This window comes from Pteropus vampyrus, unplaced genomic scaffold (genome assembly GCF_000151845.1).
Source record: "Pteropus vampyrus isolate Shadow unplaced genomic scaffold, Pvam_2.0 Scaffold76, whole genome shotgun sequence".
NCBI classification, from domain to species: domain Eukaryota; kingdom Metazoa; phylum Chordata; class Mammalia; order Chiroptera; family Pteropodidae; genus Pteropus; species Pteropus vampyrus.
Genome location: NW_011888857.1, coordinates 3,197,363 through 3,207,088, shown reverse-complemented (window position 1 = coordinate 3,207,088; position 9,726 = coordinate 3,197,363). Strand labels below are relative to the sequence as shown.

Genomic DNA, 9,726 nt, shown 5'->3' with positions numbered 1-9,726 from the left:
GGTAAATCCCATATTCCTACCAAGACAGGTGAACTTTTTCCTGAGCTCTTCTTATGTCCTCCACCTCATAGAATACTACATCATCAGAATCGGCAGAACAGTCAGACTACTGATACCCCTTTTAACAAGTCGTGTCCTTCTCTGGTTCAAGAACTGTGGCTTCTCCTGCCTCCTAGGCCTGTTCCCAGCTATGCCTAGCTAAATCTTGCTAGCCCTTCAGAGCTCACTTAAAATTCATCTCTTCCAAATACTGAGATGGCAAAGTGTGTCTTCTATGAGCTCATATGGACCCTGTGCTTGCTTCCAGAAAAGGGACTTAGCATACTGATTTTTAGTTATCTTTTAAGGAAACTGAATTGATTCCCACTCACAGGTGACATCTCAGTGACTCACACTGTAGTTGGCACATAGTAGGTAGTCAGTACATTTGTGGAAAGTTCAAAGATATGTTCCTTATTTCATTGGTACATTATTTGCGAGCACTATTAAAATGGTAGTAACATTAACCACATGGCAAAGATGCAAGATAGTAAGGCTTTGAATTAATGAAATCCACCCACTCTTGCCTCATAAATCACACTGCAATATTGTGTTCCAAGTTCCACAGGTGCAATGCTTACATTTAATTGCACTGATCAAACTCTCCTTATGCTGAATTCCTGTATATATCATCCTCTAGGTAGGATCAACTGAGCAGTTTCAAATCCATTTGTTTCAAAATCCCAGGAGGACTCTGTGTTCTTGTGTGACTTTGTGTTACTTCCTGATGACTCATGGAGTGTAAGAGCAATGAAAGTAGATGCTGCGTAAATAGATTCTCCTGGGGAGAAAATTCCTCTTTAAATCAATTTAATTTTCCAAGTTTTTTGAAATGTGAGCTAAGCATGTTGCATCTTTCTTTTAAAGAGCTCAATCCTCTTTGCAAGTATTTGGTCTCTATTCTTAAAGCATTCTCAAAGCCTAAGATGACTGACTTTGGCTTCCATGTTTCATAATTCTTTGTGGTTTGGTAGGTATATCAAAGGCTAGAATCCATTTGTTCTTCTTTAGTAGACAGTGGTATAATAAATTAGTAGTATATTAGGAAAATAATAAAAGCAAATGGATGCCAATAAGTTAGATTTCTACAGAGCACATTTTTACTACAGAACTGAAAATTCTCATATACTATTTTATATTTGTATTTGTTCTGTCAACATGACATAAATGTAAAAATAAACTGGTTGAAGATGCAGAGTTATTAGAAAAAAAATACTGTTCAGTCAGGTCTCCAGGTTTATTCTCCTGTTTATAATCTCCAAAACATGCTGTTGTCTCACCCATATTTAAAATGTTGGTTCATGATCATTTGACTCTCACAAAGGGTTACTGGTAAATTCCTCTTAATTTTCCTCTGGCTAGTATGCTTTAGGATAAAAGTGACTCCCAAGTGGCCAGTGCTGTGTTTTGAATACATACTATAATGAATCGATTACACAGGCAAACATTAGCTTCTTTTACTGATTTGATTTGCTGAAACCTACCAAATAAAAGCCAGAATCATTTGCTTGACACTCTAAATCTTCTGCCACCAGATCCGCTAAGCATTTTTCATCTTTGTTCTACCCGAGAACTTTATAATGTATATTCATTGACTATTAGTCCTTTTAAATATTCTGGGAAGGAAGCAAGTTCCAGGGTAAAATAAGTTTATTAATGGCTTTATACTCTTAAGGATTTATAATGCAAATTAGCATATTAAAAGCTCTGAGAAATCTTTTAATAAAGAAGTTAGTCCCATTTTGTTTAACCCAGTGTTTTCCAAATGTAGTAAATCATGGATTCCTTTTTTCATATAACTCTTTGACTTCCTAAGGAAAAGGTTCCATTCCATGAAATGTGTTCTGGAAAACCTTTCTTTAGCCACTCTAAACTGATGGACAACAGTTTCTTATGTCCATCCAGTCTCTTATCCTGGTATATCTCATCCACCATTCTTAAATATCTTTTAAAACTAAGTCTATGTGCCATCCATCCTGTTTGTGATCCTCCCACTTCTGAACTCCCATTGCATTTTATGTGTATGTCTCGTATGGCACTGCTTATTCTCTATATCGAACAATAATAAAAGCCAGTTTAATCACTTTCAATGAACTTTGGGCTCTTTGAGGATAGAGCCCAGTTTTAATCACTGTCCTAACATCCGAAGTATGGATACTTTATTATTTTTCGTGTTTATTCTAGTCTTTGTTATTTTAGGTCCATGTTATCTTGTGCCTAGATTTCCACAGCTTCCTTTTAACTGTTTTTCATATCCCCAATTTTGTATTCATTCAAGTTATTCTTCTCACTGCTATTGGGCCGATTGCTCATGTTAAATAGGGTTCTTTGGTGGTAAGCTAGAGAAATCATCTCTAGCTAACTAAAGTAAAAAGCCGATATATTGGAAAGAATTGTAGAGCTATGTGGAAGTTTACAGATAGAAGGATATTTTAAAGAGTCAGGCTCAGAACAGACATAAACTAATAACTCTCAATAGGAATTGCTCCATAGGTTTGCCTAGGCACAGGTACTTGAAATGAAAAAAAAAAAAGTGTATTTCTTTTCCTTTAACTGACTGGGCTTAGATATTTCTTTTGTTCAGAGTGATTGTCACTGAGTAGTGAAAGAAAGAATGTGACAATTGGAGCTTCCCACGACTCTTTCAGTTTTTGAGAACAAAAGAGCTAGAATTTACAATCTCTTTCTATATTTTCATTACATTGCTTAAAAACATTTTAGTATCTTTTCATGTCCTCCAGGGTAAATCCCATATTCCTACCAAGACAGGTGAACTTTTTCCTGAGCTCTTCTTATGTCCTCCACCTCATAGAATACTACATCATCAGAATCGGCAGAACAGTCAGACTACTGATACCCCTTTTAACAAGTCGTGTCCTTCTCTGGTTCAAGAACTGTGGCTTCTCCTGCCTCCTAGGCCTGTTCCCAGCTATGCCTAGCTAAATCTTGCTAGCCCTTCAGAGCTCACTTAAAATTCATCTCTTCCAAATACTGAGATGGCAAAGTGTGTCTTCTATGAGCTCATATGGACCCTGTGCTTGCTTCCAGAAAAGGGACTTAGCATACTGATTTTTAGTTATCTTTTAAGGAAACTGAATTGATTCCCACTCACAGGTGACATCTCAGTGACTCACACTGTAGTTGGCACATAGTAGGTAGTCAGTACATTTGTGGAAAGTTCAAAGATATGTTCCTTATTTCATTGGTACATTATTTGCGAGCACTATTAAAATGGTAGTAACATTAACCACATGGCAAAGATGCAAGATAGTAAGGCTTTGAATTAATGAAATCCACCCACTCTTGCCTCATAAATCACACTGCAATATTGTGTTCCAAGTTCCACAGGTGCAATGCTTACATTTAATTGCACTGATCAAACTCTCCTTATGCTGAATTCCTGTATATATCATCCTCTAGGTAGGATCAACTGAGCAGTTTCAAATCCATTTGTTTCAAAATCCCAGGAGGACTCTGTGTTCTTGTGTGACTTTGTGTTACTTCCTGATGACTCATGGAGTGTAAGAGCAATGAAAGTAGATGCTGCGTAAATAGATTCTCCTGGGGAGAAAATTCCTCTTTAAATCAATTTAATTTTCCAAGTTTTTTGAAATGTGAGCTAAGCATGTTGCATCTTTCTTTTAAAGAGCTCAATCCTCTTTGCAAGTATTTGGTCTCTATTCTTAAAGCATTCTCAAAGCCTAAGATGACTGACTTTGGCTTCCATGTTTCATAATTCTTTGTGGTTTGGTAGGTATATCAAAGGCTAGAATCCATTTGTTCTTCTTTAGTAGACAGTGGTATAATAAATTAGTAGTATATTAGGAAAATAATAAAAGCAAATGGATGCCAATAAGTTAGATTTCTACAGAGCACATTTTTACTACAGAACTGAAAATTCTCATATACTATTTTATATTTGTATTTGTTCTGTCAACATGACATAAATGTAAAAATAAACTGGTTGAAGATGCAGAGTTATTAGAAAAAAAATACTGTTCAGTCAGGTCTCCAGGTTTATTCTCCTGTTTATAATCTCCAAAACATGCTGTTGTCTCACCCATATTTAAAATGTTGGTTCATGATCATTTGACTCTCACAAAGGGTTACTGGTAAATTCCTCTTAATTTTCCTCTGGCTAGTATGCTTTAGGATAAAAGTGACTCCCAAGTGGCCAGTGCTGTGTTTTGAATACATACTATAATGAATCGATTACACAGGCAAACATTAGCTTCTTTTACTGATTTGATTTGCTGAAACCTACCAAATAAAAGCCAGAATCATTTGCTTGACACTCTAAATCTTCTGCCACCAGATCCGCTAAGCATTTTTCATCTTTGTTCTACCCGAGAACTTTATAATGTATATTCATTGACTATTAGTCCTTTTAAATATTCTGGGAAGGAAGCAAGTTCCAGGGTAAAATAAGTTTATTAATGGCTTTATACTCTTAAGGATTTATAATGCAAATTAGCATATTAAAAGCTCTGAGAAATCTTTTAATAAAGAAGTTAGTCCCATTTTGTTTAACCCAGTGTTTTCCAAATGTAGTAAATCATGGATTCCTTTTTTCACATAACTCTTTGACTTCCTAAGGAAAAGGTTCCATTCCATGAAATGTGTTCTGGAAAACCTTTCTTTAGCCACTCTAAACTGATGGACAACAGTTTCTTATGTCCATCCAGTCTCTTATCCTGGTATATCTCATCCACCATTCTTAAATATCTTTTAAAACTAAGTCTATGTGCCATCCATCCTGTTTGTGATCCTCCCACTTCTGAACTCCCATTGCATTTTATGTGTATGTCTTGTATGGCACTGCTTATTCTCTATATCGAACAATAATAAAAGCCAGTTTAATCACTTTCAATGAACTTTGGGCTCTTTGAGGATAGAGCCCAGTTTTAATCACTGTTCTAACATCCGAAGTATGGCTACTTTATTATTTTTTGTGTTTATTCTAGAACATAAATGCTATTGAGCAAACAAAAGAACAAAGCAATGAATGAATGAATGAATTTTTGAATGATTAACTTTATACATTATCAATCAAGTGTCGCTTTTAGTGTTGTGGCTGGATTTAACTCTATAAAAATAATTTCATTAGTGATATACAAGATGACTAAATATATAATTTAAAGACATTAATACTTGATTGGCAGTTTAATTTACATAGGGATCAGCTATCAGTTAGCATCCTTGACTCTCCATTTCAGGCTTTCATATCTCATGAATATAAATCTTCAAGAATCAAACACCTTAGCCTGGTTTTCAGGGGTCTCCTATATTAGGCTCCTCTTTTTTCAGCCTTTGACTGTCTTCAGTTGGAAAAGTCTAGGAAAGTATGTCTCTTCATCAAATGAAAACATTATATATCATCGCCTCATGCTGACTTCTATGCTATATACTCTTGCTTTGAGTGCTTTTCATTCTTCTAATCACTTAGCTATACCAACATATTCATTTTTCAAGGCTTCATTCCAGTCACAAGTTCAAAATGAAGCCTTGATTCACTTGTCTTCTCACGTCTTTTGACAGATAGCGTAACAGTTCCTGTATTATTGATTACTTACCTTTTGTCTCGCCTTTCTCCACCAGGCCTCAAACACATTGAGGGTGGGAACGTTTTGTTTGTCTTTTTTTGTTGCATCAGAGAATAACAACAACAATATTAATAGATAACATTTAGTGGGTACTTACTGTGTCTCAATCACTGCTCCTAGAATTTTGCACAAATTGATTCAGTAAATCCTTACTCATATGAGGTATAGAGATGTTAAGTACTTTGCCCAAAATAACACAGTTAGTTTGTGATTTAAAATTAGGTGGTCTGAATATGGACCTTACATGCTTAACCACTAATTATTTAGTCAAAATAGGTGATTTCTATCTTTGCAGGCATTATAAATTGTGCACACCTGTACACATATCTATTACTTTAGTAATATTAATAAAATATGTATGTTCTCATATATTATTTTACAAATCCTACAAGATAAGAATTTCTTTTTAATTGGAGAGGGTTAGGCAAATATACCATACAAAAAATTGAAACCCAAGATAGTTATAATTTTTTAGTCATGTGAAATAAATTCATATCGAAGCCCAAATATATGAAATAGATAATACAGAGACATAACCACACAAATAAAACAATATCTGACATAAATAAAGCTTTGCATGTATATTTTCAGAAAAAAATATCAAACTTTATTAACTTATGGCAAATAGCAGGCTTTTTAAAATTCCAGGAAACATAATGTATTTTAGATTTTAAAAGGAAAATGACAGTTTTCATACAAATTAGAAATATCAGTTGATATTAATCATTAGCAAATTTTGCATTAGATTTTTGAGCAGAAATTTTGTATTGTAGAGTAAGAGAATGTGTTTTTCAAGGAGCTGGTGAAGATTCATTCTCTGTTTGCAAGGATAATTTGACAGGGCTTCTCTATTCAGTAAGATTGGGTTTAGCTGATCTCTCAGATAAATTGGCAGATAACTGAAGCATCATCAGATTTCAGATATTCAGTAGGCAACACTGCTGCTCATGGCAAAGTTTGGGAGATATTGAAAAATTTGAAATAAATATAACACTAGGCGTTGGTTAGATAGATACATGTAAAAAGTATTGATAAATTATTGATTTGCCTTGTGATGCTATAACTCTAAAGAATACCTGCCTGTATCTCAGTGATCAGTTTTCTTTTCTAATACCTTCTTCCCCAGGAAGCTAAGAAGCTATGCTGGGGGTTCTATATTGTTACAGCACACCTCTGACATTTTACATCGATAGTTCTGATAACTAGTAATCTGTTAAAAAACCTCACTAAAATATTAATATTATAAGATGTCTTAATCTGTCATTTCTCTCCAAAGTATTTATATGTTATGGCTGGATTTCCTAAAGACACAGTGCTTTGGTCCCAAATGACTAACCTTTGTGGTAATAATTTAGTCATCAGAATAAGCCAAAAGGGGATATAATTTTGGTCCTAGAAGTAGTATTACTACTTTTGGCCAAATTTGTAAGATATTGTGTGTGTGTGTGTGTGTGTGTGTGTGTGTGTGTGTGTGTGTGTGTGTGTGTCTGTGAGTGATAATTCCAGAATTCCTTTGGGCACTCATTTATCCTCTTGTTCTCTCTGCATCATCCTATTCTACAAAACTTACCTTCTGGAATGATTGTAATGCCAGTCATTTACAACTTAATGCAAATTTAAGTACCAGTATTTCTCTCCATTGGCATTTGAATTTTAACTCTAATTTAAAAACAAGAGGTTCTACCTAAAGTAAAAGATGTTTTAGTCATTCTAAAATGGGGAAGAGAGAAGTCAAAATCTGGCTTTAATAATTTTCCCCATATCTCCTTAATTCATGACTATCTGGAATCAGCAAATGTAACTTATTTAGAAATAGAATCTTTGTAAAGATGCCATCATGATAAGATAAGTTCATACTGACTTAGGTTGTAATTCCATGACTAATGTCCTTATAAGAAGAGAGAAATTTGCTTACAGACACACAGAAGGAAGATGCCATATGAAGACAGAGGCAGAGATGGGAATTCTGCCACAAGCCAAGGAGTGCCAAGGATTGCTGGCTGCTATCAGGAGCTAGGAAGAGTCAAGAAAGGATATTCTTCTTAAGCCTTCAGAAAGAGCATGGCCCTGCTAACACTTTGATATCAGAGTTTCAGCCTCCAGAAGTGTGAGATAATAAATTTCATCCAGTTTCTGGTGATTCCTTACAGCAGCCCTAGAAAACTAACCTGTTGATAAGACAGAATTGAGTTTATTGCTTATTGCAATGGGGAGAAAATACCTCAACATAGTTTTAATAGCTTCTTAGGGAGGGGAAGAGAAACATTAGGATATTTATTGAGATTTTTGAAGGTGGGTTTTTCAGTGAGTGGGTTGATTAACATTGAGAAAAGGTCATTCTATAATTGTTTAGGATAGATGGATAGCAAGGCAAGAAAGTTGAGGTAAGAAGTCAGAAAATCCTGGACTGTAAACTGTCATTTGAATTTCCTAATGAAGAGTGGATGTGTCATTCAGAAAATTCCTAGAGTGAAGAATAAAGTTCTTTGAAATTATTTCTGTGAAGAGATTCCTGGAATAATAAATTATAACAATGAAGACCATGGAACAGTAGAGTCACATTAACACAGACCCTAAGTTGTATGAGCATAGGTATTTTTTTCCTTAGGAAATCAGAAACAGAATTACTGGAAATCACAACTGTGACCTGCTCTAATTATCTCAAGTAAGCAACTGCTGAGAGGCGCCTGCCATCCCACAAGCCATGATTTCATCAATTCTCTTAATGTTAGCAGCTCACTAGATCATGCCTCGGATTGGCCAATTTTGGGTGTAAGTACTTGTTTCTGGAGTGTTCAGATCTAGAAAGAACAAAACAGAATCATTTGGGGTAAGACTTTAAAGGATGGAGAGGGCTATCACTAAGCTGTTTTAACTTGTCCGCTGTATAAGGGAAGTAGCCCTGAAGATCCAGACTGAGTTTTATCACCTCTAGAGTGTGGCCCAGATAGAAGTACTTCCTCCCTTTTTTGTGTGCCTTTGGCACATGTATGCATCTTTTCTGTAGAGAGAATGTATTAGCCAGAGTAGGCTAACTGCTATAACAAATAATCTCCAAATATCAATGGTTTTAGACCATAAATATTTGTTTCTTACTCGGGTAAGCATTCAGTGTAGGTATTTGAAAGGCATCCTGGGAAGCGAGGTTTATGAGATGCACATTCCTTCCATCTTGTGGCTCTGCCATCCTTGAGGTTCTGAGTTCTCTCTTCAGCAGATGAGGAAATGAGAGAGAATATCACATGTGGAATGGTTTCTATGGGCCAGTCTTGAAGTTTCAGACATCATTCCTTTCCATTTTCCATTGGCAAGAACTCAGTCATATGACCGTGCTGAACTGCATGGGAGTCTAGGAAATATACTCTAACTACATTCCCACAAGAAAATAAGTGGGTTTTGTGCTCATGCAGCAGTCTATGTCACACAGAACTTTTTTACATCATATTATAATTAAATATTATTTAGGTGCTGATCCCTTCCACTGTTCTTGAGCTCTTTAAAGTTAAAGAGTACATTGATTTAGAATTTGGTATCCTTGGAGCCTAGTAGCAAAGTACCTGGTACAAAGTAGTAGGTGCTTAATAAATATGGATTGAATGATTGATTACAGTAGCATTTAGACTAAAAAAACCTATAATTTGATTTTTTAGGACTCATTTAATATTATATTTTTAAAATTCTTACTGAATAATAAAATTAACTAAGAAATAACTCACTTTCAATGTGTGTGTGATTCATCCAACCAACACATTCTAAAATACAAATTATAGCCTCTTTTCTCCATGTTGTCATACTGCTATTATTTGAGCTGGACCTGAATGCTATTATTATGGTATTAATTTCCTCATTTAAGTTTTACTGGAAACTTTTTTACTTATTACTATTAAGGATATTGTCAAAAACACTTTCAACTTACTCCATTAAGCAAAGCAACCATTGCTTTTAGCATTTTCCTTATGGTTCTTGAAATATTATGTCTTTTTCAAAAGGCTTATTCCAGTAAGACTGAGGTTTGCTCAGATGTTCACTTTAAATGAGTGGTTTAATCCATAAGATCTATAAGTACTATCAGAATATTTATGTG

General features: G+C 34.9%; 1 long non-coding RNA gene across 1 annotated transcript in view; it reads left to right on the top strand.

Moving 5' to 3' along the window:
* The first annotated feature begins 8,353 nt into the window (after window positions 1-8,353).
* LOC111741304 overlaps window positions 8,354-9,726 on the top strand; it is a 21,943-nt gene continuing 20,570 nt past the window's right edge. Inside the window, exon 1 of the long non-coding RNA XR_002780961.1 lies at window positions 8,354-8,414. This is a non-coding gene — a long non-coding RNA (uncharacterized LOC111741304). The remainder of the gene's footprint in view (window positions 8,415-9,726) is intronic.